At 46.2% G+C, this 27,381-nt stretch overlaps 1 long non-coding RNA gene across 3 annotated transcripts in view; it reads left to right on the top strand.

Annotated features, from left to right (window-relative positions):
• Positions 1-27,381, top strand: part of LOC146833245 (uncharacterized) — a 543,599-nt gene that overhangs the window by 411,814 nt on the left and 104,404 nt on the right. For all 3 annotated transcript variants that reach the window (XR_014960211.1, XR_014960210.1, XR_014960212.1), the window contains one exon: positions 2,317-2,384. This is a non-coding gene — a long non-coding RNA (uncharacterized LOC146833245). The remainder of the gene's footprint in view (positions 1-2,316; positions 2,385-27,381) is intronic.

The following is a 27,381-nucleotide window of genomic DNA, read 5'->3' as shown; positions in this document are numbered from 1 at the left end:
GTGGTGACATTTGTTACTTTTATTGCTCAAGCTTTATGTACAACAAATATATGTTGAACAAATGATCTTGATCTAATGTATGTGCCTTTTTTGATGATTAGAAACTATCTTTCTTTCAGATTCTCCCTATAATCAATTTTGTGTAATAATTGTTGGAATGTTTTTAACTTTTGTTAACATTGTATGATGATTTATTGTACTTGACTATATGTTTGGTTATTTTTCAAAAAAATATGTTTATTTTTGTGAGCACTTGGCCTTTGATAGTGTTGGTGTTATGTTCTGGTGATAGATTTGGTGTGATGAGTGTCTTTGCCTTGCTGTATTAAGCCTGCCCAAAGGGGATCTTTTCTTGACTTCGGTCTACTCGGTGCCCTACTCCTTTGGTGTTTAAGGTGCCCCTCTCATTGCTTTTGTGTCCTTTGTTTTAGAAGCATATTTTTTCAAATAATTCTTATCTGCCTTGTGCCTCAGTTGCACCTCTCATCCATCTTATGCCTCATCTGTTTTGGTCTTTGCTCCACTTCATCGTACATCTTCTGCCTGTATCTCGTTTCTCATACTCTAGTATCTTCAATACCTTCTCAACTCCAACAGTAAACCTAATGCTAAATGTCAATAAATGTTATTACATTTTTTTTTTTTTTTCATTTTAAGGCCTTTTATTCATCATTAATAGTAACTTAGAACAGTTCTTTAAGCCATTGCCTAACGAAAATAATATAAGAAGTAATAATCATGGAATTTCACTGTGTAAGGAAGCAGGCGTCAACAATATTTGTGCTTAGATGCGTGGATAAGGAACCTTTTAACTTGTCATTAGATCCACATAGGAGTATCTAATATTGTAAACATGTTGGTCTAATAACAGATTACAGCGAGATCATGAGTTACATTGAGGTATATGTCTGTATTTTTGCAGGCTACTTAGCGCATGGTTCTCATTTAACGTGGTGTTTTTTTAATTACGCTATCCTCTCTTTGAACTATCTGGTTGTGTGATTTTTTTGTAGTTGCTTTAACTAACTGAACAAATCAAAATGCTATTGTTATTACTAAACCCCACCCCATGTCAAAATGATGTCTCCTGATTATCTTCATCTTTATTCCCTTCTCACCTTGACTCTTCTTCTGACTCAGTTGCTGTTAGTGCCCCATCTAACACCTGCAATATTCCAACATGTCACATGCTCTCTAAACACTGGAGGCAAATGATCACACAGCTGGCCTACATGTAATAGTTTTTGAAATGTGCGATACTAAGTAATCTAATGGATATTGGGCTTAAGGCACCAGAGAGGGAATGACTGAAGCTGAACACCAGCCCATGGCAGTGAGGCTAGGCTAGGGCTACTTGTTGGACTTGCACGTGGGTGTATAAAAGTAGTTATACTGTAGAAAGTCATGTTTCTCTACTAGTTTTTCTCTGATGGTAGACACTTGTCTTAATAATGTTAACTGTAAGAACCAACAATGATTAATGGAATTCTTGAAATAATCTCAGCCCTAGATATTTATTCTGGACTACATTACATTCCGTTTGTTCAGTGTGCCACTACAGAAAGGGACTAACCATAAGCAAATCGGTTTTGACCCCACTTTAGTCATTATTGCTAAGCCATGTCCTTTAATGTTATTACATTTTAATTAAATATGATACCATATTCTCACAGTGCCTACAAAAACATGTATAATGTAATTGGGATTTCTTGTAAAATGCACTAATACCTTCTGACAAAGTTTGAGAGCAATAGAACTGCAAAACAATATAGAACTTAAACCTAACCCCAGTGTTAAGCCCAACCCTTATTTGAATCACATTAGATTATCTTTATTAAAAAAAAACATTAAAGTAAAATTACTCACTCAATAAGTTAAGTCAATACTAAATCTAAGTTAATTACAAATAATGGAAACCTTATTATATAAATTGAAATATTAGGTGAATTCTTATTAGTAACCTTTCCTTAATTTTGAAAATAAAAATATTCAAACTTTAAATTAAACCAAATTGTTAGATGTTACTTACTGTTATTAAATACATTACCTAAATGTTAATATAATCCTAATAAATCCTAGAACAATTACATGTTGCATACTACCTTAACATAATTATATGCTAAACTTAAAATAACTGCAATTGAATAAAATACATGCTACTTTAGGAGACTGGGTCGGATGTAAGGCAAGGAAGTTTATCTTGTTTTGCAATGGTGTCTTTTATTCAGATATAACTGCGATTTTTATATGTATAGACGTCAACAAAAAACTGAATCTCTTCAAATTATGTTCCCCATTTTTCTCCTCTTCTTCTAGGTCTTTGGGTGTGGCTGGATTCCTGGAACGCTCTCGGTGGAAAAGAAACAGTGATAAGGGATTTAAAGGTATTACGTGGCGTTTCCGTTACCAACACCTTTGGTGGTTATGTGGACACAGAAGGAGTATCCCTGTGAAAACACTCCAAGGGTTACAGTGTGACTGGTATAGCATTCACTTTAAAACCGAGAAATCATAAGTACCCCTTCTCTTTGTCTGGTTTATTTCCTGTTTTCTTATTTTCTCTCTTCAGCACAAATAATAAATGTTATAAGAGAAAGTTATGAACATATATATATATATATATATATATCTGCCAAGGTTTCAAATTGCTTATGTGTGTCATTTTCGTAATTTCAGTGTAGTTATGAGTGACATTCAACCACTATGAATGACACTTTCTTGCAAGCAAAATCGAGCAAAGACGACGGGGGAAGCATATAAATATTAGAAATTACACTAATTTGTGCAACAATAAACTCAAAACAAATTTTCAAACTCCTACACAGCACCAGAAATGGAAGGGCACTAAACTAACGCCCCTATATAGGGGCGGCTGCCTGGAGGCTATGTGTTGCTGTAGCCAGGCCCCAGGTTCGGGTGTTTTGAGGGAAGCAGAGGGGTGTGAAAAAGCTTAATTGCTGCCACTGATTTTGTGCCACTGAATACATGCCCCATGAGACCCCTGAAAGGTCTGCAGGATCCAATGGAATGTGGTTATACTGAGAATATCTTCCAAAAAGTCTTAACAATCGGGCAGCACAAAGTATCTGGGCATATGCAATTGGAATAAAATGTTTAACATGCCGAACATTGTAATTACCAGCAATATGGTTTTAATATAGGTGCATGTGTTTTTCAAATAATGCGCGATAGAGGAGTTGAACAGTTCACGACATAGCAGATGATACAGAACTGTAATCTGGTGGTGCCATATAAACATCCCTAAATAGTACACCACAGCACCACTTGCTCCCTCAACAAACAACTGCCATTGCGTCAACTTTTCCTAAAAACCAGCAATGAAGCCTAAACTAAGCACTGGATAAATAAGAGACACGTTCTGCCCACAACAAAACCGCCGCTCCCCTCCTAGCTCTCTTCCGCGGGCAGTACTGCAGATTCTGAACCCATTGCTCCCTCACCTCTCTGCTCACGTCAGCCACACCTGTACGGAGTCCCCAACAGACGGCAACTAGCAGGGCCTCCAGATTTACAGATGGAAAATGTTTCCACAACCTTTTCAGCCGCTGCCGGAACCCCCTGCAAGGCGCACCTCCAGCAGATTGAAAAGGGAGATACAACAGGTGGCAAGTCCGACCCAGGCAGCGAGCAGCCCACTGCAGTACCAGACTCGGAAAAATGAAAAACTCAGAAACTTAAGGGTCAAGAAACTGCCATTAAACAATCATTTGTAAAAGGAAGAATCACCACATTTCTGGATTTCAGGTCGCTCGATGTTCCACGTGGGACCCGGCTTGAGCCTACAGGATGTGAGGGCCCCAACATGGATCTTCTTAGTCAACAGACTTTAGTAGTAGTAGTGCTCAACCCTAATAAAATTGATTAAAGAGCAGCTGAGCGGTGTCCTCCCCGGTCGGCGTGCCGCTACCTGCCCAGGCCTGCAGCCAGCAACAGGGCACCAGATCACACGAACAGACTGCTTAAGTGATGCCACAGCTCTGAAAATAATTTGTTGGACCAGCATCAGTATGGTCAGCGCACACTAGCGCTATTCATTTAAAGGGGATTTTTTAGCTCCAACAGAGTGACAATTCAGGCACTTACTCTACTTTGATGTGAGCTGCATGCACAATTCCTACATCGTGGCCGCAACGACTCCGACAGCAAACACCAGCCTGCATCGATTGAGCTCAGCAGCTTTGTGAAGAGTCAGAAACACTGGCGTGCTCTCGGCTGAGCCAGTCCCACATCGTGGCCGTCGGTGTTGGGGTGTGTGGGATCACTCAGCCATAGGCTCATCTTAATATAAATTATCGCAGCACAATGCAGTGCGAGAACCGCTGCCATAAGCTTGCCAAAACTTTATTCAATTCCAACCACCGGAAATCATGTCCCGTGGCGCCTATTAAAGAGTGTGCCACAAAACTGGTACCAACCTCAAACATGTCTGTTCTGTCTCGATAGTAACCATCGGTCAGAAATGTATCGAATATCCTACGGCGTGGCAGGCTGTGTCATGAGCCGCGTGAATCCTAATATTGTTGTTACATTGTAACTAGAGCTGCAGACTCTGACCCAGCTGCCGGGAGTAGCGCGCACAGTGCACTGCCACTTCTCCAGCTTTACTTATGATTAGTAGCGCACCGTTCCTGCATGACAGTTCAGGAGGCGCTATTATGCGTGACTATGCATTTCAGTGCGGTGATGCGGAGCACCATACTGAAATGCGTTAGTCTCACGCCTGATGCGTGATACTTGGCAGGACTGTGTATATATATATATCAATCAAGCAATAAAGAACTTACAAGGAGATCAGACAAGAGTGATAAAACCGTCGGATAAGAGCAGGAACATTGTTATACAAGATGCCTTGATCTATGAAGAAGCCCTAAAACAATTAAGTGACACTAATTGTTATGTAAACATTTCTAAAAAAAGAATATAATCAAATCATATTGGAATTTTTTACTATGTTTGATTTTTGGAGGGATAAGGGCATCTTGAGTCAGGAGTATAAATTTGTCAGAACTGATTATCCTGTTACTCCGACTTTTTATCACATTCCCAAGAATCATAAGAATACGAGAAGACCGCCGGGTAGACCTATAGTGTCGTCAAAAGGTAGTCTTTTAGAAAATACCTTAATCTTGGTGAATTGTATCCTCTGTCCCTTTGTCTATGATTTAATCTCTTTTGTCAAGGATAGCACTGATTTTATTAAGACGATAGCCGACATCAATTGAGACGATTCGTTTTTCCTGGTCACACTGGTTATATCCAGTCTATATACCAGTATTAATCATAATCAGAGTATAGAAGCAGTGAGAACATTTCTGAAAACTAGACCGCTGAAATTCATGGAACATAGATGATTGTAGATTTCATGACCTTCTGCCTATACAACAACATTTTTGCGTTTGGTGATCAACTGTACATACAAAAACAGGGAACCACAATGGGCACGTGCTTCGCCCCCTAGCTACGCAAATTTATTCGTGGGTTGGTGGGAGAAGCACGTGGCCCGGGCGGGTGGTAATGAGATGCTGGCACAGAAGATAGCAATTTGGACCCGCTATATCGACAATATATTTTTTTGTCTGGACGGCAGTGCTTAATTTGTGCCAGTGCTAAGCACTGGCACCTATTTCTCAGGGCCGGGTTATAGCATTGAGAGCCATGGGTGTGCTCCAGAGCCTGAGGAGTGTTGCAGGTGCCGACTTTTTCGTGGTGAAGTTTCAAGTCTAACAGTACGAAACCCTGAGGTCTATAAAAATGCTAGGAAGGTGTGGAAAACCACTACAACAAAGGTAAATCAAAACAAAAAAGTGAAACAGAACCGATATCTATGCCCAATAGACCTATCTTTGGGCATATCCCTTTACAGGACGAAATCCCTCTCTCACCAAAGGTGACATGCTTCATCATTTGGGATTCTCCTCCCAGAGGAAAAACCTAGTTCCTCTGGGGGCTACAACCCCCTCTCTGAGAGGGAGGAGCTCAGGGATGTTTTGAACGTGGTGTTGGATATACTAAATCCACAAATGTAGAGCTAATAGTGTGAGTGAGGGCGCAGCGCAAAAAAAGAAACCATTGTGAATCCCCTAAAACCTCCTGGCAAGAGAGCGCTGGGTAAAAGGTCAGTGCAGTTGGTGGGATGGGTCCATGTTAAAATTATATACATTTTCAGTTTTCCGTCCCCGAAGTGACACATTGAAACTTCTTTGCTAACAAACGTGCAGATTACTGTGTGCTGGGGCTTATTTACGATAGGAAGATAAACGACCATGATTAGCACAGACACAAATGCCATATTTTGTTTACACATTAGGAAAAAGGACTCGTGAAAAATATTTTATTTTGCTGAAATAACGGGGCCCGAAACAAATACTTTTAATAAAAATCCAGGGCAATAGACGTATGGTGAGTTCTGGTGTTGCTTTTTTGGGAACACGGAATGTATGCCTGCTTTCCTCCTGTGCAGCTTGGTCTCTTATTCTTTCTCTCCTTCGAGTGTCTGTGCATTGTGAGGTGATAGGCTCTGCAGTCTGTGTTGACCGCATTAATTTCGGATGACCTATTGTAAACACAGTAAGAACAAGAAGAGGCTAAAAGGGGCTGCTAACTGTTTCGGTGTCCGTCTAGGAACAGCACATTGAAACTTCTTTGCTAACAAACGTGCAAATTACTGTGTGCTGGGGCTTATTTACGATAGGAAGATAAAAGACCCTGATTAGACACACATGCCATATTTAGTTAACGCATTGGGAAAAAATGGTGCAAAGAAGAGGCAGTGATGGAGAAGAGTGCAATGAGCTAGTGGAGCGTTTTTACTTGAGCAAAATGAAAAAAAAAAGTCCTCCTGCCAGATCTTTACAAATACAGAATTAGTCTCTTCCAAGAGCCTGGTGTTCCCCCTAAAGATCTGTTTCTGAATATTTTAAAAGGAAAAAGGCGCACAGAGGCCAGTCCAAGCCCTGCGTTTCTACCTGCCACCCCCCAGCTGGTCATTTCGGTCATTCTCAGAAGGGGCAGTTTGCCTTCAGGCCCCATGTGGTGCACGCTCTGTCAGAGATGGTGCTTGGTGCTGGAGGAGGCAAATGTTGCATGCCAAGTACTCCATGCCACCTTTCACTATCACTTATACTATGTGCACAAGGGAGCAGTGCAGGACCCGCACTTCACAGAACTATGCCATAAATGCAGGGATAGTCATTTATGCTGCAGTGATGAGCATTATTAACATGCCACCGTGACCACCTCAGGAACGTGCATCCGACAAAGAGCAACGTTACACTCTGGAACAAGCTCCACACAGGCACAGCCCTCTCCCGCCCCCCTCTCAATCACACTCTTAACTCCCAGGTCCCGTGACTCCTCAGCAAGGAGATGGCACGGAGTTGTTATGGTTCTGTTGTGGTGACAGGTAGGGTTTTACTTGCAGGGGCTGATATTATGACTACTTTTCTTGGTTTTGAAATAAGCAGGAGCGTAGTTTCCACTGATGGAGCAGGTGCAGTGGCACCGAGGCTCATTCAGTTGGACTACTGCTATTGTTTACAATCCAAATGGCAGCTAGGAGTAGGTTGTGGGTAGGGGCATTTTCTGCTTTGCACTAGGGCCCATGACACACTGGCTACGCTATTAGAACAAAATGATCTAATATCAAATCTTGGCTTCCCATTCCAAAAAGATATTACCCTGATCAAGCTACTCAACCTCCGTGTCCCACTTCTGTTTGCCATTGTCAGGATTCATACACTTTGCTCTCCTGCTGTACCATTTTGCACCGACATTTGCACTTCTGCCTGATATGCAAAAACAGCTAATTACTGAATGATATGTGAAAATTGAAGTTTGCAACGGTTAACAGGTTCAAAGGTATTGATTACACGGTGGGCAATGTATAGAAATGTGAGCGGAAAACTCTATTGCATCATTACCAAACTGCATAATTTGGACCCTGTAGGTCTTCAAAACAGCGTACATTCTGATTTTAGCGCTATATAACCAACTTTCTTTTACAAAACAAACAAGAACAGAAGAATGACCAATCATGGCAAGAGAAAGAAAGTTAAACTTACAGACGTTGATTGTTTTGAAACCTTACCAGCTATGTTCCTTTAAAAAATACACAATGCATTGGCAAAAGAATGTGAAAAGGACAGAGTACAGTTTGCGCGTATTAGGCAAAAACTAAGTTGACATTCTAGCCATGTCAATAAATAAACACTCAGGTGTGACTTCACACCGGGCTTGATACACAAAATCATAATCACAAGATTTTTGTATTTACTGAGACCGAAACTCAGCACTTTAAACAATATATTTTTTTAAAAAATGAACATAGAAGTTAAAATGTCATCAATGAAAGCGTTGTCACCATATTTTGGCGTTAATATTTGCTAAGGGTTAGAGTGTTTCAAGAAAGAAACACACCAGGTTTTGAACTTTACATCCTGGCAGCCGCGCCAGCTTATATCACCGCTGAAGACTCCTCGGCGGTAGGTTGGTGGTCACTTATCCATCAAGCAATCTTCCCACACAACTCGACCTTCAATTATACAGAGAACCAGGCGCACTGGAGCCTCGTTCCCATATATAATATTATGTTATATAGTCTGTTTTGGGATTATGCGTAAGCTGCGAAAGATCTTTAAATGGTTACCCATTGAAGCAAGGAAACCGCTGGTCCAGGGACTTATAATTAGCCGTCTTGACTATGGTAACGCCCTGTTTACCGCACTTAATCAAGATCTACTTTCCAAACTTCAAATCCTTCAGAATACGGCTGCCAGACTTGTTCTTAATCTCCCCTCCCTTACTCCATCTGCTTTGACTCTTAAAACCCTGCACTGGCTTTCGGTTCGCCAAAGAGGACGTTTTAAAATCTTAAGCATTACACATAAGATCATGCATGGCACTGGTCCTCAATATCTGGCTAAAAACTCCAATGGTATGTACCCGGACGTTTCCTACGGTCAAGCACAAAATTCCTTCTTGTTCAACCACGCATTCGAACGGTCCGCAATGGTGGCCGATCCTTCTCATATTTAGCTCCTTTGCCTTGGAACAAACTTCCATTGGAGCTTCTATCCATAACGGCCCATTTACACTTTCGAAGAAAGCTGAAGACGTGGCTTTTTTCTCAATAAAGTTTGGTATTTGAGTACTTCGTTGCTGCCTGTCTCTCTGTCTTGGCTGCTAGCGCCCTGAGACCTTTTGGTGATTTGTGCGCTCTATAAAAACGTTTGGCATTGACATTATATTGATTTGTATAGTGCACTAATCACTCAAGAAGGTATTGAGGCGCTTGGACAGGTGTGAGGCCCCTAAGTGCTTATGTGAAGAGCCAGGGCTTCAGCTTCTTGCCGAACTCAAGAAGTGAGGAAGCGGCTCTGATGTGTTGAGGCTTATGGGTGTGGATAGAGCTAATAAATGAAGTGGGTGGAGCCACTGGAGGAAGTGGGTGGAGCCGGGGGGAGTGGGTGTGACCTCCTATAAAAATTAGAGCACCTGCACTTAATATTTTACAAATTAAGCACTGGAGACCACCTACCTGGTGGATCTCAAGACCCCACCGATCGCCTCTCCAGGTACTGCACATCAATCGCCTCAAGCCACACTTTGAGAGATCTGAAGTCGCCATGCTAATGGTGTTGGATGTGAAGGAGGAAGAGTAGGCTAAACCTCTCCCCAACGTCCTGGACTCTAAGGAGATATAGAAGGCGTGATCTAGTCCCCCACCCTAACTCCTAACCAGCAGATGGACTATCACCAAGTGTTAGGGCAATTTCCCTCTCTATTCTCCCTTTTCCAGGGGACTATCCACCTGTGCACCATTGACATGGACACAGGTGACAACCTCCCTGTCAAACGCAAATCTTACCAGTTGTTAGATAAGGTGAGATCCAGCTTCATGGCGGAGGTGTCTAAGATACTGGAATTGGGGGTGATGGAGCCCTCTAGCAACCCCTAGTCCAGTCTAATGGTTCTGGTGCCAAAAGCCACTACAGCAGGCACCACACCTGAACTAAGGTTCTGTGTGGACTATAGGGAGCTAAAATTGGTGACCCGGGTGGCTGCCCATCCCATTCCTCAGACAGATGAGCTGGTCAATAGTTTAGGCCTGGCCAAGTATTTAAGAATCTTCGACCTCAACTCTGGATACTGGCAGACCGGCCTCACCGATGGACCCAAGGAGAAAACTGCAACTCCATCCAGGAAGGGCATTACCAATTGAGGATCATGCCGTTCTGGCTCAAGAATGCCGCTGCCACCTTCCAGAGGCCGGTGAACTAGGTCCTTGCTGGTATGGAGGCCTTCTCTACTGCATGTATAGATGACATTTCCTTCTTTAGTAACAGTTGGATAGATCATCTATTTCACCTCCAGGAAGTACTTCAGGCCCTGCAGCAAGCAGACTTGACTATCAAGGCCAGTAAGTTCCGGATAGGGCAAGGATCTCTGGTGTACTTGGGACACTTGGGGGGCTTCCAGGCCAGGATGGCTTCCAACTTGGCCTGGAGAGGTTGCACCTTACCCCTGCCCACCCAAAGGGCATCAGAGCTTTCTTGGGCCTCACCGTATACTTTTGGAGGTTCATCAAGGGATATTGCACTATTATGACCCCCGTGACGGAACTGACCTCAAAGAAGCAGCCCCAGGATGTAATATGGACCGAGGCTTGCCAAACTGCCTTTGACACCCTCAAACAGGCCATGTGAACAGCTCCTGTGCTCTGGGCCCCTGACTTCTCTCTGTAATTTATTATTCAGACAGATTCATCTAAACACGGTATTGGGTGGGCTGTCTCAGCTGAACCATGAGCTCCTAGACCAGCCGGTAGCCTTTATCACCCAGATTTTGCTCCCCCGATAACAAAGGTGGAGCCTAATAGATAGGAAGCCTTCACGGTGGTCTGGGCCCTGGAGAGGTTGAGGCCGTATTTGTTTGGCACTCACTTCTTGGTTCAAACAAGACTACAGACCCCTCAGGTGGCTAATGCAGATGAGAGGCGAGAATCCAAAGCTGTTGAGATGGTCCATTTCCTTACAGGTGATGGAGTTTAGGATGGAGCACCAACCAGGGGTTGACCATTCCAACACCGATGGTCTTTCTAGGTTCTTCTGTCCTAGTGAGGATGACTACTTAGAAGCTGGGTAGAACCCCCCCACTTTCGTCTGGGTGGGGGGTGTCGCATATTAGACTGCTACTCTTCAGGTAGCATTTACCTAAACGTTTTGCTTTTTGTCTCCTGGGTTTTGCTGATTCTCTGGTAGTTGCCTTCACTCTCTGGGCACTTTCCAACAGTAAGTGCAGTGTGAAAGCGCACAACTTTGTTATACATATTAGGAAGTTATGCTTACCTGATGTTTTCTACACGTGTCCTGCCTGCCATTTCAGGCTGGTATACGCATTTGCACGTATGGCGTTTCTAAACATTTGTCCAGCCTGCCATTGTGGGTCTGTGTGTACATAATTTGCGCTTCTGCTCAGGCTGGCCTTTATGAATCATGAGCCAGCCTGAGGGGACTTTCACTACCAGTAGAGTGCCTCCTAGGGTATGTCTTCAGGGGTGAGAGAGTGGTAGGGCCAGGGCAGGGACACACAGGTGTTCCCTTCCCAGGTAGTAAAGAATACCCATGTGTGTTTTCGCTACCTATGAGGTTAGTTATTCCCGTAGGCTAACATGGGGAAAGGGATGAAATTACTTCAGGTTGCAATAGTGGATTGCAGTGGATCAGTCTCATAATGTTTCACATCATTGGATTTGCAGTGGCAAACCCTTTCCAATGATAAAGGAGGTTTTGTCATGATTAGCGTAGAAATGCCACTACTAGACAGTGGGCATTTCTCTGCTCCAAAACTCTGTGTGCCTTTATGCTTGGCTCCAGTCTACACTGGAGGTTGGGGGAGCACAAATGGGCATTCCCTAGCGACAGCTCTAAATCACTGGGCTTGCAATGGGAATGACAGATCTCTGCCATTTGCAGACCAGGCTCTATAGATCAGAGGAAGACGTTTTGACAGTGGGCTTCGGGAGCCAGATCATGGCCCCTTTAAAGAATAAGATCTGCATTCCACGGCCTCATAGCAGACAGGACTGAAATTTAAGGGAGACATCTGTGGTTCAAAAGGAGACCCTTAGACCACCCCCAACTTCAAAGGTACACTATAGTATAACTACTGGTGCCATACTGCAGCTCGGCAGAGATATGCTTCTGGGGACGTGGGACCAGAGAAGCTGGAACTGCGTGATACACTCTGCCAAAGGAATCTGTTGTGCACAAGGAGATTACTGCCATTAAAAGGGACCGCTTGCCCTTCCTGAACAGTAGTTCGCCTGGCCTGACTACCTGCAACTTTGTGGCACCCTGAAGTGTGCTCTCCAAGGGCTTGTTGGCTTGCCCTTTGTTCTTTTGGAGGTCTCAGGGACACCAAAGATCTCCGAGGGACCCACACCGTCCACTTATGACATCTGGAGCGGGGTGCCCTCTTAAATGCCCACATCGTCTGCTGAATCCCAATGGGTGTGTGGCGTGAGCGTGGAACTAAGAATTGTTCCTGGAGACCCAATTGCCTTGTTCAGACCCCCAAAAATCTTGTTTTCATCTAAGGTGTGTAGTCTCCACATCTTGAGGGCCTCGGCACATATAAGCATTTTGTTGGTGGTGAGCTGATTCACTGGTTGTGGGATCCAGCGTGTGACATGCCGACTGCATGCTCTTTGCGTTCAATCCGGATTCACAATGTGTGACACTCGGAGTTGGGGGGGGGCGGGGGGGTAACGGTAGCAGTGTCTGATTCTACCTCGTGAGGCATTGCTGAACATGCGCCTGTCGGTATGACCGGAATTGTCTGGCGCGACCCATATCAACGCACACCAGACATTGTGCCTCCTTTCCAGGGATGTATGGAATTTGTAACTCTTTGTTGTTTGTGATTGAAGTTGTCTGGTGCAACTCATATCCACGCACACCAGATGTTGTGCCTCATTTCCAGGCAGGTACAGAACTTGCAACTCTTCTTTGTGTGTTACCGGAACGGTCTGGGGCCAACCGTATCATCACGCACCAGGTGTTATGCCCGGATTTCCTGGGTGCGACTCTGATCGATGTGTACCTGATAAAATGCCTTCTCCTCTCTAGAGGCTACCCTGCTTCATTCTCCATCCACCGATTGTTCCCTTTTTGGCCCTCAGTGCAGCAAACCAACTGCCCTCTCCTCACCCGGCCCGCCCAATGACATTGTTTTGTCAGGTAGTATTGCCCAGCTCGAACCTGTGTGGTGAGAGTGATGACTGGGATGGAGGCACGCTTCAGAGAACGATCAGAAGCCGGCCAAGAGACTGCGTGACCCCCCTGGGCTTCGTACAACTTGGTTGGTGCTAGAAGGCCCTTGTCGAACACTTTGATGTGACTAACTATTGTGCTCAGCCCGTTTCTGCTCTGCATCCTGTGGGTGAACTTCTCGAGTGGCAGCCAAACACCCTTTGATGACTGCCTCCTAATTAGTCCTGCTACCTACCCCATCTGCTTCCCTGGGAACTTGAGTTAGTGACTTCAGCCGTGCGTGGCCTAGTGTCTGGGTGGGGGGGGGGGGAGGACGGGTTATCTCCAATCTGTGGGTGTAGGCTAGTCGGGTGGGGTGGAGGGAGACTTGGGCCAAGGGGTCTGCAGTGTGTTATCAATTGACCTGCTGGGTACCAGTGCCCCGCATTAGAGTTCTGAATGCATGTTTGTGCAAGTGCATCGCGTACGGACCTGCCTGATATCCCTTGCACAGGGTATCGGTACAGAGTGAATGTGTGTGTGGGGGAGTGACAGTCTGCGAACCACCTATGATTCGTGACACTGGCCGGTGGTGTTACTTTGCACATTGATTTCTTGCCGAAAGAACACTACGTTTGACATTGATTACCTGTGTGGCCTCAACCCATGGTGCTTCTGAAAAGTGTCATCCTTTTTTGTATGTACAGATTTCTGATACCTTTGTGAATTGCTAGGGTGGGCCCAGGGTTGACAGTGACACTGCATAAGGGTGCTGGAGGGGGGTTAGAATAGAATCTGTCCCAAGTATGCATATTGCTGATGTGATTTCAACACAGTTGGGCCTAGTACTGCTAGTAAAATTGGCAAGTGTAATTTGTTCCCCGAAATACCTGATGTTCGTGTTGTGTTGATTATTGTGTGTGCTTAATACAAATGCTATTTACATACATCACTTGTAAAGTCTCTTTTTTGTGACGCTCAGTGTAGTTATTGTGAGTGAATACTGTGCCAGTCCTTTACATATTTTCCCTGTCATAAGCCTGACTGCTCACTGCCAAGCTACCCAAGGGTGAGCGCAGGTTATACAGTGTGTGTAATCACTCGCCCCTGATGGAAGTGGTGGATTCTGCCTAGCTAGGCCATCGCCTCAGCCAACCAGAAAGTGCAAGTTCCAACACTGACCAATTGTTGGTAGCACCATGTCACAGGGAGTCTGCTAGTAAGGCAGAACTCTGCCTTACAATAACAGAACATCAGAATGTAGGGACTGAGTCTCTCTACCACACTAGGTTTTGTTGGCCCAAATCCTGGCTTGCTCACAGTGCCTCACCTGAACTCATAACCTTCCCAGAATAACAAGTGATTTTGGCAGCCTAGAACATGACCCTTTAGTCCCCAGGGAAACTGTGAAAACAGATCATCACCTTTAATTTCTCACTCCTGCATGTCCCTAGTAAACAAAAGAAAGACATGAAGAAAACTTACAATATTTATTGAAACTGTCATAGTCTATTATGAAGCAAATGTGCTGCGATAACTAGGCAAATACAACTGAGCAACGTAATCAGCATTACTAGAAGGCTGCATACAATAAAAAAAACACCATGGCAAAAGATATTTGTCCAAGCCTACCCTCACTATGTTAGCATAGGGATATGTTAGTGATCTCTGGGATTAGCAATGGACCCTATACCTGGTATTTTAGTTAGGTAGTCCGCATCATAGATGCAATCTCAGTTTACACACGGCTGGCTGCGTTCGTTCTTGTACCTGTCTCTCTGCCCAAATTCTCCTCTCTACCCCCCTCCCCACAGGGGTGAGACACATTTGTTATAATAAGAACTACTGTGTTGGAAAGCTGCAACTGTGCTACAATGTTATGCCTAAAACATTAAGAGAAGTTGCTGACCGGGCACAAGAAAACAGTACACCATGTTGCATCATGTTGTTTGACCATGTACGAAATGTGCAGACTGAATCCCAAGACTGAATCCCGAGAACAGTAACTAAATGACAAATAACATGTACAACATATTTCTAGAATAATGCCAAGTTACAAAAACAGATATATTATATGTGGTTGTGCAAAGCAGAGGCAGGTTAAAACATCTATTTTGCAAAACTAAGGGAGAACCAATGTAGGTCCAGAAGAGAAATCACTAGAATGCCTGCTTTACGCCTACAGAAAGGTGCCATAGAAAGGAGTAGGCTTTAGTCCATTTGAACTTCTGTTTGGCTATCCTGTTAGAGGTCCTCTGAGTCTAGTGAGGGAAGACTGGGAGAAGCCTCTCAAAGTGCCTGAACTGGACATAGTGGATTAGGTACTTGGCCTTCGTTCCCGGACAGCTGGGTCCATGGGGAAAGCAAACCACAACCGTGAGGCAAGCCAGAAGCTCCAGAGACATTGGTTCGACCAAAAGGCTGCACTAGTTGAATTTCAACCAGGGCAAAAGGTATGGGTTTTGGAGTCAGAGGTACCTAGGGCCCTCCAGGACAAATGGAATGGGCCCTACCCTATCCTTTAAAGAAAAGGGGAGGTTGCCTACTTGATGAACCTAAGCACTCCCAGCAGTCCCCACAGGGTTAGCCATATGAATCGCCTGAAACCCTTTTATGACAGGGATGATGTGACCATGCTCATGGTCACTGATGAGGATCAGGAAGAAGAGAATGCACCTCTCCCTGACCTACTCTCTAACAAACCCTAAGGATGGGTGTGTTGAAGGAGTTGTAATTTCAGATACCCTCACTGCCCAATAGCAAAATAACTGCAGGCAAGTCCTGGGTCAGTATGCTGTGCTCTTTTCCTGAACCCTAATCAGACAACCTGGTGCACATATAATATGGACACTCGGGACAGTAAACCGGTAAAAAATAGAATCTACAGAAAGTCTGACAAAATTAAGGAAAACATCAACGCTGAGGTCAGTAAGATGATGGAGCTAGGGTGATTGAACCCTCTGAGAGTCACTGAGCCAGCCCAGTGGTCCTAGACCCCAAACCTCATTCCAAGGGAGATAAACCAGAGCTGAGCTTTTATGTGGACTACAGAGGTCTGTGCGTTCACTAAAACTCACGCTTGCCTTATCCCAAGAGATGATGAACTAACTGACAGGTTGGGTGCAGCCAAATTTCTCAGTACTTTTGATTTGGCATCAGGGTACTAGCAAATTTGAGACATCCCACTGTGATGGCCTTTGGTTTAAAGAATTCCTCTGCAACCTTCCAATGGCTGATGAGCAAAGTCCTGGCTGGGCTGGAGTCTTCTAATGCTGCTTATCTAGATGATATTGCTATCTATAGCTCCACTTGGCAGGATCACCTGATCCACATAGGAAAGATACTTGAGGCTCTGCAGAAGGCAGGACTCACTATCAAGGCAACCAAATGCCAGATAGGACAAGGCTCAGTTGTATACTTGGACCACCTTGTAGATGGAGGCATGTTCAACCCTTACATCCCAAGATCCAGGCTATTCTGGAGTATGAAAGTCCAACCACCCAGACTCAAGTAAGGGCAATCCTCGGCTTGACTGTATACTACGGGAGGTTTCTGAGGGGATATAGTACTATTGTGGCTCCCCTCACAGAAATTACCTACAAAAAGCAACTATAGAAGGTAAACTGGACAGTGAGCTGTCAAAGGGCTTTTGACACACTGAAAGAAGCAGTATGCTCAACACCCATTCTCAAAGCTGCAGAATATTCAAAGCAAGTTTTAAGTTAGCAAAACAGAAGCAAACGGTGCACCACAAAAGTTATAAGATCTGTATCCAAGGTTGTTCTTCCTTTATTTATTCTTAGTTAATTTAAACATATCGAACGGGAAAAATCTTTTTGGGATGTATCATCCCAAAATGGCCTCGCACAATAGGGAATTGCAAAATTTGCGATTCCCTATTGAGCGTCGGTAACAGGGAATACGCTGCTGTGCTTCATTGACAGTTTGTAACTGCGAATTCGCTACTGTGCTATTTTGAGAGGTGGTAACTGGGACTACGCTACTGTACTTAATTGAAGAGTGGTACGGACTATGAGGAGGGTAACTGGGAGTACGCTGCTGTCCTTCACTGAGGTGCGGTCAGCAAACTAATAGGGCAATATGTTTATATATACATTGCATTGCTCCATTACCCCAAACTGTATATCCTAGATCCCTCATTCCCATTAATCTATCTGCTTAATGGGGCCCAAATTTCGGCTGCTTTTTTTAAAGCCCTATGCCCCCTCCATTTGTACACTGCCATCTCCTAGCTATATACTGCGAGGAGTTTACCAAGCCAATAATGTATGGTAGGAGGTTTGTGACCTAACCAAATAGTAGCGAAACAAAGCTTAAGTCCAGTCATAGCTGTAAATACAAAAGTCTGGATCGGCCCAGCCCTATCCTGATTACTCACCCCGAGGATAATCACCTGGGGGGTTAGTTCCAGCCCAAATCCCTGCATGTTTCTTAGCCGTCAAGCGATCTCGGTTTTGAGAGAATCGAGTTTGGGACATGTGGCGAACATGTGTGTGGAAATTTAGCTTGCAAACTGAACATTATCTGCGCCATCTTGCCTCTCCCCAGCGCCACGCACAGCGAATGCACGGCCACCATTTTAGGCACCCCACTCTCTCCCCGCCCATTGTCAATCGCCAGCGCGGTCCCCTTGGCGCTGCGAGCATCCCCCGCGCGCTGGCCACCCCCGCTCTCTCATACAGGCCATAAACCCTCTCTTTCTGCGCGACCCTGCTACGGAACCACTTCCGACCGACAACCCATACATGGTCATGCCTCTCCTTTGATAACCTCCTTCCTCTGCGCCCCATTGTCTGAACTGGTCCCAGGCCATCACCTAGCCCTGCGGATGCAGTTTATTGCCCCTACTGTAAGGGGAACACCCCACATCAAAGGGATTACAGTAGATCAAAGCCCCTACTCCCTGAGACCCGACCGGTCACACACCCCCCAGGAATTGGCGGAATACCCTGCTGCGCAATAGCCATCTCCTACTGTGGGTGGGGTGGGAACTTCTACTGTATCTATGTGTGGGATCGGATCTGAACCGGGGCATCAGGGGATATTCCCCCCGTACATCAAGGGAATCTCAAGAATGTACTATGTGTAATAAAGCAATAAACCAGTGTATAAGAGACCAGGTCTCAGAGATGCAGTTAGAGCACCTCGTGACGATACCTTGCTGTCTGATCTGATGTGTTCTGCTCCGACGGAATAAAACTTTGTTTCCTGCCTTCCAGTCTCCGGCGCCTGCCTCTTTTATTGGTAAATTATCGAGTGGTATGAGAGGCGATTACCGCCGGGCAAATACTTGAAAGGTTATCGACTGAAACTGCCGCTACCATTTAACAATTGGCGTCCCAAACGTGGGGCCCATCAGCGACACGTGGATCCAGTGGGAGAGGTCCCGACGACAGAGTGAACGACTGCAACGATCGGGAGAGCTCCTGCCCAATAGACCCTCGTCTGGCAGCCGATCATCCGAACTTCACTGGTTCCGAGCAGACCTCTCTCGAGTGATCTACGGTCCTGACTGGGAACCATCAGGAGTGCCGCGGCAAATACGGAGAGTAGAGGACGATCGGGCGCTGGAGGCGGAAGACGAGAAACTGTCCACGCGGTCCGGGTAAGGTCGTGATGCACGACAAATTGAGAAATAATTGATTGATTGTTTGATGCTTTGGAAATACTAGTATTGCTCATTGATTGTTCTTTTTGAGATATTCGCTGTCTACAAACGGGGAGGAGTAGAAATACTCTCTCTCTCTCCCTTTGCAGATAGTGAAGGGTAGGTAACGCAGACTTTTGTCCCCGTTGAAACCCGTCGTGCCTATCTTTATCTCCCCATTGATTAATTGTCCGAACATTGATTGTTTTGAAGAATAGTGCTTTTTGAGATATTCTCTGTTTGCAAATAACGTAGAATAGGAATATTCTGTCTAGTCTTTGCAAATAGTGAAGGGTAGGTAACGCAGACTTTTGTCCCCGTTGAAACCCGTCGTGCCTATCTTTATCTCCCCATTGATTGATTGATTGATTGTCCGAACACTAGTTGTTCGATATTGGTTCTTTGGAGGTATTCTCTGCTTACAAATAACGAAGAATAGAGATATTCTGTCTAGTCTTTGCAAGCAGTGAAAAGATAGGTAGTGCTGACTTTTGTCCCCGTTGAAACCCGTCATGCCTATCTTCTCCCCACTGATTGGTAGTTGGTTCTGCCCGGACCGCTTATTAGAGGTGAACCACCCGGCTCCACTGGAAGGCACCCCTAATAAGGACATGTTCACTAAATATGGACTAGTCGCCGTAGCTTATAGCAAGCTGTGGCATAAATATACCAAGAAGGACCCCGAAAGTCAGTGGCCACTGATGGGATCCTTCGACGACCATAAGATAGAAGCGCTAGAAATAGCTCTGCGTAGCAACAAGACGACGCCTACTATGCTTGACAGTATCGGCATGTGGCGCAAAGAAGCGACGCAACGGAAAAAGAGGGAAGAAGTAAAAGCAGAAAAGGAATTACGAAAGGCAGCTCACCTTGCCGCTAGAAAGTTAGAAGAAGACATAAAGGAGAGAAGGGAAACTAAACTAAGACAGGAGCCCGAAACCTCAGGCCAGTACGCTGTTAGGACCCCTTCTTTGCTCTACCCTGAGTTGTCCTCCAAGCAGCGAACGAATGACGAGTTACTGTTAGGTCCCCCGATCATTTACATGCCCCCTCCGTATGCACCCTCCCAATCAATAGTGCAACACCCACAACCCCCGAACACGAGCGAAAGCAGTACAGGGGCCTCGGCCCTCACGGCCTCCGCGCCGGCTGAGCCTCTTGTGCCGAACCCAACGTCGACTACAACGCTAGACGACCATGAGATAGGAAAGAAAGAGTCCACCAGAATGAATCGATTAACTAAGGATGAACGAGCAGGAATTGACAAGATAGTAGGGACGCTGGTGGAACGAAAAGAAAGTGAGGAGTATATAACAGACGTGTATAACTCGTACGCCGACAGCCGCAGACGACACTTCGTCGTACGGCTCTGTTATCACGCCCTGAATGCATATGAGGATAGGTACCACGATAAAGGTCCCGAAGGCTTAGCGGCCCTATATAGGAAGGTAGACATTAAGGAAGAAAGAGAGGGCGATGTAGCGAACCTCTTCACTCGTACACTCGAGGTCTACCGACACCTTAAAGAACATGGACAGACCACCAAAACAGAAACCCCCATAGCAACTAAGCCCCAGGGAGGAAGGTCCGATGCCATGATGCCCATTAAAGAAGCTGCCCCCTACTGGGTCCCCCCATGGGGTCAGGGAACACACGACGACATCAACCACCAAGATGCGAAGGGAAGGGTTGTATATAACTGGGTCTACCAGCCGTGGGACCGGCAAGATATTTTGACCTTTAGAAAGACTCTACCCGACTTGAGAAAGAACCCGACTGCCTTCTACACTGAATTGGGTACAGCCTTAGGCTCAACGATAATGACGTTAGCAGATATCGACTTGTTCTTTGGGCTATGCCTGCCGGCTGATGTGTGGAAACAAATCCGGAAAGTTGACCACGCTGAGCCGTTCGGATATACCTGGGTACAACTCGATACCATAGATAAACAGCGAGAACCAGGACAGAAACCCCCGAAGGCCATCTTAGAGCTCCCAGACAAGATTGTACAAAAGCTGAAGACTCTAATCCCAGAAAGAAAGGTAGACTGGTCGATAGTGACGGCTTGCCGCCAGAAACCCCAGGAGGATGTGTCTGAATACTTCTCCCAATTCGAGACTGTGTTCTCCGATTACAGTGGCCAAGACATGACCACCGCAACCGGACATCACCTCTTTGTCCAGAATTATGTAAAGGGTCTGTCGCCAGAAGTTTCCCAGAAACTACAGGCCAGCGAGAGTAGTTGGGCAGCCTCCAAACCCGCAGCAATTCTCCAGATGGCCCAGTACTACGAAAACCAGAAGAACGAGAACGATAGGGCGTCAGAGAAGAAGAAAAAGGAATTAAAGGAGAGGGTGATGATAGCACAGTTGCAAGGGGTGACCATAGGAAGGGAACCCCCAAAAGAGAATTACCAACCAACCGCCCCTAGAAAGCTACCCCCTAGAGACCATACACCTACACCCTACAACGGACGGAGAGACTTAGATGGGAATCAATGTGCGTTCTGTAGAGGGTTCGGACACTGGAAGTCCCAGTGCCCGGTCCTTCTGGAAATGAACAAAAATAGGGACCCCAATAGGCACAACAGGAAGTTTGTTGATACCCACCATCAACGTCACCACACTTGATTAGGATCACGTGCAATCGAACCACGCCATTTTCCGAATACGCTAACTGGATCGCTGATACGTACAACACTCCAGCAAAATAGTATGGTCAAACATTTTTAATAACTTATAAGTATAACAACATTCCGGCAAAATGAACAGGTTAGAACATGTTTTAAACAACTATTTACATGACAGTCTGCTGCGACCTGCACCCCAAAGCATTTACGTCCACGTGACACCGTCCTCGCCTCTCCTACCTCGAAGTTGCAACATTGGCCTGTTTTGGGCGGTCCCTCTTAGTTGACTTTGGGCTATAAAAGCCATGCAAAAATCCCTTGACATCAGTGGCGGGCGATTGTGCGAATAGGCCGGAGGCTATACGAAGCGCCGAAGTTCTGGCAACACCAAGGCGGAGCCCGCCATGCTGTGCGGGCCTACCCGTCTTCTTTCTTCTTTCTTCAATAAGGGCTGATGCCCTGGCGGGGGGAGGCGACGCGGACGGACCTCCCCCACCTCCCCAGGTGGAGGCTCGCCGGGCACCCCAACCGTCTTTGACTCACCGGCCAGCTAAGCTGCACCCAACCGTCTTTGACTCGCCGGCCAGCTAAGCTGCACCCAGCCATCTTTTTCATCGGCCTGCTGGATTTCACCCTGACACGCTGTGCGGATCTTCCCATTCACTTCTTCCTTCAATAACGGAGGGTGCGCTGGCGGGGGGAGGCGACGCGGACGGGCCTCCCCCACCTCCCCAGGTGGAGGCTCGCCAGTAGATGAGGGCACCCCAACCACATCTTTCACACGTCAGCCAGCTGAGTTGCGCCCTGCCACTTCATTCGCCGTTCGGCTGAGCCGGCACCCCTGCACGCGGCCGCCAGGCAACCACCCAAGCACAGGGTTCACCAGGACTGCCGCTAGCACCCGACGCGGGGAGTGGGCCCCCGCAGCCAAGTAAGCAGGGGCCCACTCCGGTGGTGATACCATCCGAACTGCTGTTGTCGCTGCTACTGGAACCACTCCGGTGGCAATACCATCTGAACTGCCGCTGTAGCTGCTGTTGGCCCCTCTCCGATAGCCGTACCGAAGAGCTGCTGCTACTGCTGCCCTTGAACTCCGGCGGTTGACCCCTCCGGTTCCAGGCCTGGCCCACCGTGAGACAATTCTGGACTCGAAAGCTTGTTTGCTAGGGCATGGGCCCCACCCTTGACAGAACGCTCCCCTCAGCCTTGCAGAATTGGTTGGAGTCATTTGACATTCGACTCCTGCGGACTTCCGGTAAGGACAAAACCACCGCCATTGCTCTTTTGCCCCCCCCCGAGCGACGGCCACCTTGCCTCCGCTTGGTGCAGTGAAAAAGTAAAACGTCGGCGGAAGAACCCGCCTGCCGCCCCGCCCTAAGAACGAACCATGGCATCGCTACAAGGTTGCAGTGACGCCATGCTGACGCAAAGTTGACGCTAACGAAAGTTCTCGAACTACCGAAAGGAATTCTGGTTCAACTGCTAATTCATGGAAAGACTTAGACTGTGCACTGGCCCGACCCCGCCCTAAGATGGCGCTGATGTAGGAGTGGCCTACAACCCCTTGTGGCGTTCCAGTCACGTGACATTCGTGTTAAAAAGAGATATATATATATATATGTATGCGATGCTTTCACACATGATGGTGGGGGAGAGGGGGGAACCGATTTTTATGTTAATCTAGTGTTGCTCATGTTGCCCGACGCCTCTCACACCGTGGCCGGCCTATAGCGGCTGTAGGCCCGTATTTCTACACTGACATTGTTTTAAATAAAGGACTTCTTAAAAAGGAATTACGGAATCAGTGTCATGACTAATCATCTGGGTTGTTGAAGGTTTCTCTTTTAAATAAAAGATTGTCACTCCTAAGCGAAAGCATACAGATAATACAGACTCGATTTGCCTAAAATATTTTTTGTTTAACGGAATTTGTACCCATCACGCCTGCCCTTTTTCCAAGAATCGTCAAATCAATAATGAACTATAACTTAAGGTATACGTCGCACGCAAGGTATGGTATCTTGCACCATAATACACGACCAATTGAGAAATACATGCACGACCAGGGAACCCGAATTTAGGAGATGAATGAACTAGAGCATCTTTGCCTCGAACTAAAGAATAATAGGTCCGTGGTATTACCCACCCCTGCGGCTAGCCTGGTACATGGTAGGTAGAACCTTTCGTGTCTGCGCGCGCTGGGGTATTTTGAATACTGCACCTCCCCTCCCCTCTTATTTTCCCCTCTATAGGTCACGACGAAGTTCCGACTGAAGAGTGGAGTGGACATGGACCGCACCAAGTTCAACATCAGGGAAAACATAGACAAACGTTGTGAGATAGTGCGTAAAATTACAGACCATCATTGGGAACATGAAAAACTGTATGATATGATTGTGCGTGTGTACTACGATTATACGATATGAATGTGTATGCATTTCATGTTTGGGTCACTTGAAGAGAGCGTCATTGTATGATTGAAGTGCTCGTCCACCGATCAAAGGGAGGAGAATAAAGGGTCAGACAACCCATGAGATAAACTACAAAATAATAAAGGTACGCAGCATGCATAGGAATAGAGGACAGGAAAGGAGAGGTCCCCGTGCTCAACGCAGCCCTGAGTCTCCGTCTTGATGCATGTACTGTCACACCCTATCCGGCATTTGTGTGTACGTGACCACCGAATTTATGTCTTTTCCCCGCTTGTGTTTTCTTACATGGAACAGACCCATGCTACTCCATGTTGTGTGTGCACCAAGTGGCCTATTATCTTACCCATCTCTCTCTCTCACACTCTCTCCCCCTCCCTCGCAAAAGGCTCTTTCTTGCCCTCTTTCTTCTTGAATAAATTAACGACATACACCTCTTTGGTAAGTGTATAATTGGCCTGAACACGGTGGTGTTCGAACAAATTGACAGAAACAAAAACGACCATACTTTACCACGTTACTACCTCTCCTTTCTGCGAACGTTAAGCCTAATCGGCTGAGAAAGAAAGGACAGGTAAGACGACTGATGTCTCCCAATCTGACCCTCAACACGGGGACTATATGTCAGTGGTTTTTGTTCTTAAAGGACACCATCTCCACCGCCCAGAATTACCCCTGACCAATTAGCCCGAAATAGAATATCTAAAGCACCCTGTTCTCCCAAAGATAACTCCAGCCCTATACTAGCCGTCTCAGAGTATTCCGAACGAAACAGCTGATGGCCCTGTTTTAAACTGATAAAGGGTCACCTACTGTATGAAAAGGATACTCGTGAACGCATGACCGTAGCACCTCGCACTTACGGGTATTACCAAACCTTGTATTATAGGACACAGAAACTGACACCTAGAAGGCCAGATGATGGACTGGGACACCCACAGAACCCTGCACCACAGCTGTAATTTATAGATTAGTAACACGCACGTTAACATCAGAGTTAATAGACACCAATCATATAGTAACAGATAAGAGCATTTCCGCAACTACTCAGTGGTTGGGAGAGAGAATGAAGTATGTAAATGTCTTCCCTGCCAAAATCTCTAAGACTTTCGTTTCTTATAACCCATTCAAAGATAACCTGCAGCCATCGGAAGAGAGGGGTCGGACGTGACGCACAGTCTGGCTGCGGATCATAAAGCATCTATGACATCGACCAAAGGGGAAGCGACGAAGCAAAAAGGGTGTGAGACGAGACACCATTATCAGAACGATAAGCGCGAAGGGCTACATCGAGGCCCCTGCTCACTGACCAGCGTGCCTGAAGTCTCAACCCGTCGGGCCCGATTGATGGGCCCAGTGCTGAAAGATTCTGCTCTCCTTGGTCCGCATTTTTGATCCGATCCCACGCCACCCCATTCTCTCTTCCTCTTTCATTTGGACTATGACTTTGACCTACTACCGAAGAACAAAAGGCCGGCACCCTGTCTCAAAGTACCTGTGGTGAACTGTGTTAAGGAACAGGACTGTGATCAAAGAACAGTGAGTGGTCACACCCTGCCACGTGAGAAATCGGATTTGAGCTGGACCTTAGCTCCACCGCCGGTGCTCAACAGTGCCAACGAAAGAAGAACAACAATGAGAGCTTACCAGTGATAGCTCTTTATAAAATAAGGACACTGGAAAGAAGAACCCATGTCAAAGTTGAAAATCCTCTCCCAACCACCTTATTATATTAACTATCTTCTTATCAAGTTTTCATGATGTTGCATCAATCACTTCCGACTGTACACTGAGAAGTTAAGAAAATGTAACTTTGTATAGTAACATTCATACAACACCAGCCATGTACACGACTATACTGCAACTTCGAATGTACTTCCTCCTCGCCTACTTTATCAAACTGTATGAGACAATGTACAAGTGTGTCAGATTACTCCTGCCTACCCTAAAGACTCTGTATCTTTAAATGTATGACGAACATTGACGATACTGTAACTGAAAGGCTAACAAAGGTGAATATTGGCCGGACAAGCTGGCGAGATACGTTAAAAGGGAGGACTGTGGAAATTTAGCTTGCAAACTGAACATTATCTGCGCCATCTTGCCTCTCCCCAGCGCCACGCACAGCGAATGCACGGCCACCATTTTAGGCACCCCACTCTCTCCCCGCTCATTGTCAATCGCCAGCGCGGTCCCCTTGGCGCTGCGAGCATCCCCCGCGCGCTGGCCACCCCTGCTCTCTCATACAGGCCATAAACCCTCTCTTTCTGCGCGACCCTGCTACGGAACCACTTCCGACCGACAACCCATACATGGTCATGCCTCTCCTTTGATAACCTCCTTCCTCTGCGCCCCATTGTCTGAACTGGTCCCAGGCCATCACCTAGCCCTGCGGATGCAGTTTATTGCCCCTACTGTAAGGGGAACACCCCACATCAAAGGGATTACAGTAGATCAAAGCCCCTACTCCCTGAGACCCGACCGGTCACACACCCCCCAGGAATTGGCGGAATACCCTGCTGCGCAATAGCCATCTCCTACTGTGGGTGGGGTGGGAACTTCTACTGTATCTATGTGTGGGATCGGATCTGAACCGGGGCATCAGGGGATATTCCCCCCGTACATCAAGGGAATCTCAAGAATGTACTATGTGTAATAAAGCAATAAACCAGTGTATAAGAGACCAGGTCTCAGAGATGCAGTTAGAGCACCTCGTGACGATACCTTGCTGTCTGATCTGATGTGTTCTGCTCCGACGGAATAAAACTTTGTTTCCTGCCTTCCAGTCTCCGGCGCCTGCCTCTTTTATTGGTAAATTATCGAGTGGTATGAGAGGCGATTACCGCCGGGCAAATACTTGAAAGGTTATCGACTGAAACTGCCGCTACCATTTAACATGTGTACACTCTCACCAGCTAGATATCCGCACCGTGTACAGTGCAGGCCAGAGGACCCCCCCCTTGGATGTACGTGCAGGTGTACTATATAAATTGAGCCAGGTATAGAAATATTGTACCTGAAGGTTAGCCGAGATAAATGCTGTCTGGCCCAAGAGGAGTGGGTCCTCGTGCTCCCCGATCCCCGCTTGCAGGAGGTCCTGCCAGCAATTTGTGTGTTTTATTAAATCATCCCCCATTTCTTTAGTCAATAAATTATATATTGTAGCCAAAGTTGGCTGGGTGCCCAACAAAATGCCCAGCAGAGGGACCTTAAGAAAACCAACTGTTCGCCCTGATTTCTTAACCAGTAAATCCCTTATTTGTAGATATTTAAAAAAAAAAAAAATTCCCCATCCCGTATTTTTCCTTCATTGTATCAAACAAATACATCGTCCTTTCTTCCATTAAATCCCCTATTTTCCTCACTCCCCTCTCCTCCCAGTAT

Source organism: Triturus cristatus, chromosome 4_2, assembly GCF_964204655.1.
Source record: "Triturus cristatus chromosome 4_2, aTriCri1.1, whole genome shotgun sequence".
Lineage (NCBI taxonomy): Eukaryota > Metazoa > Chordata > Amphibia > Caudata > Salamandridae > Triturus > Triturus cristatus.
This window is presented reverse-complemented; position numbering and strand designations above follow the sequence as displayed.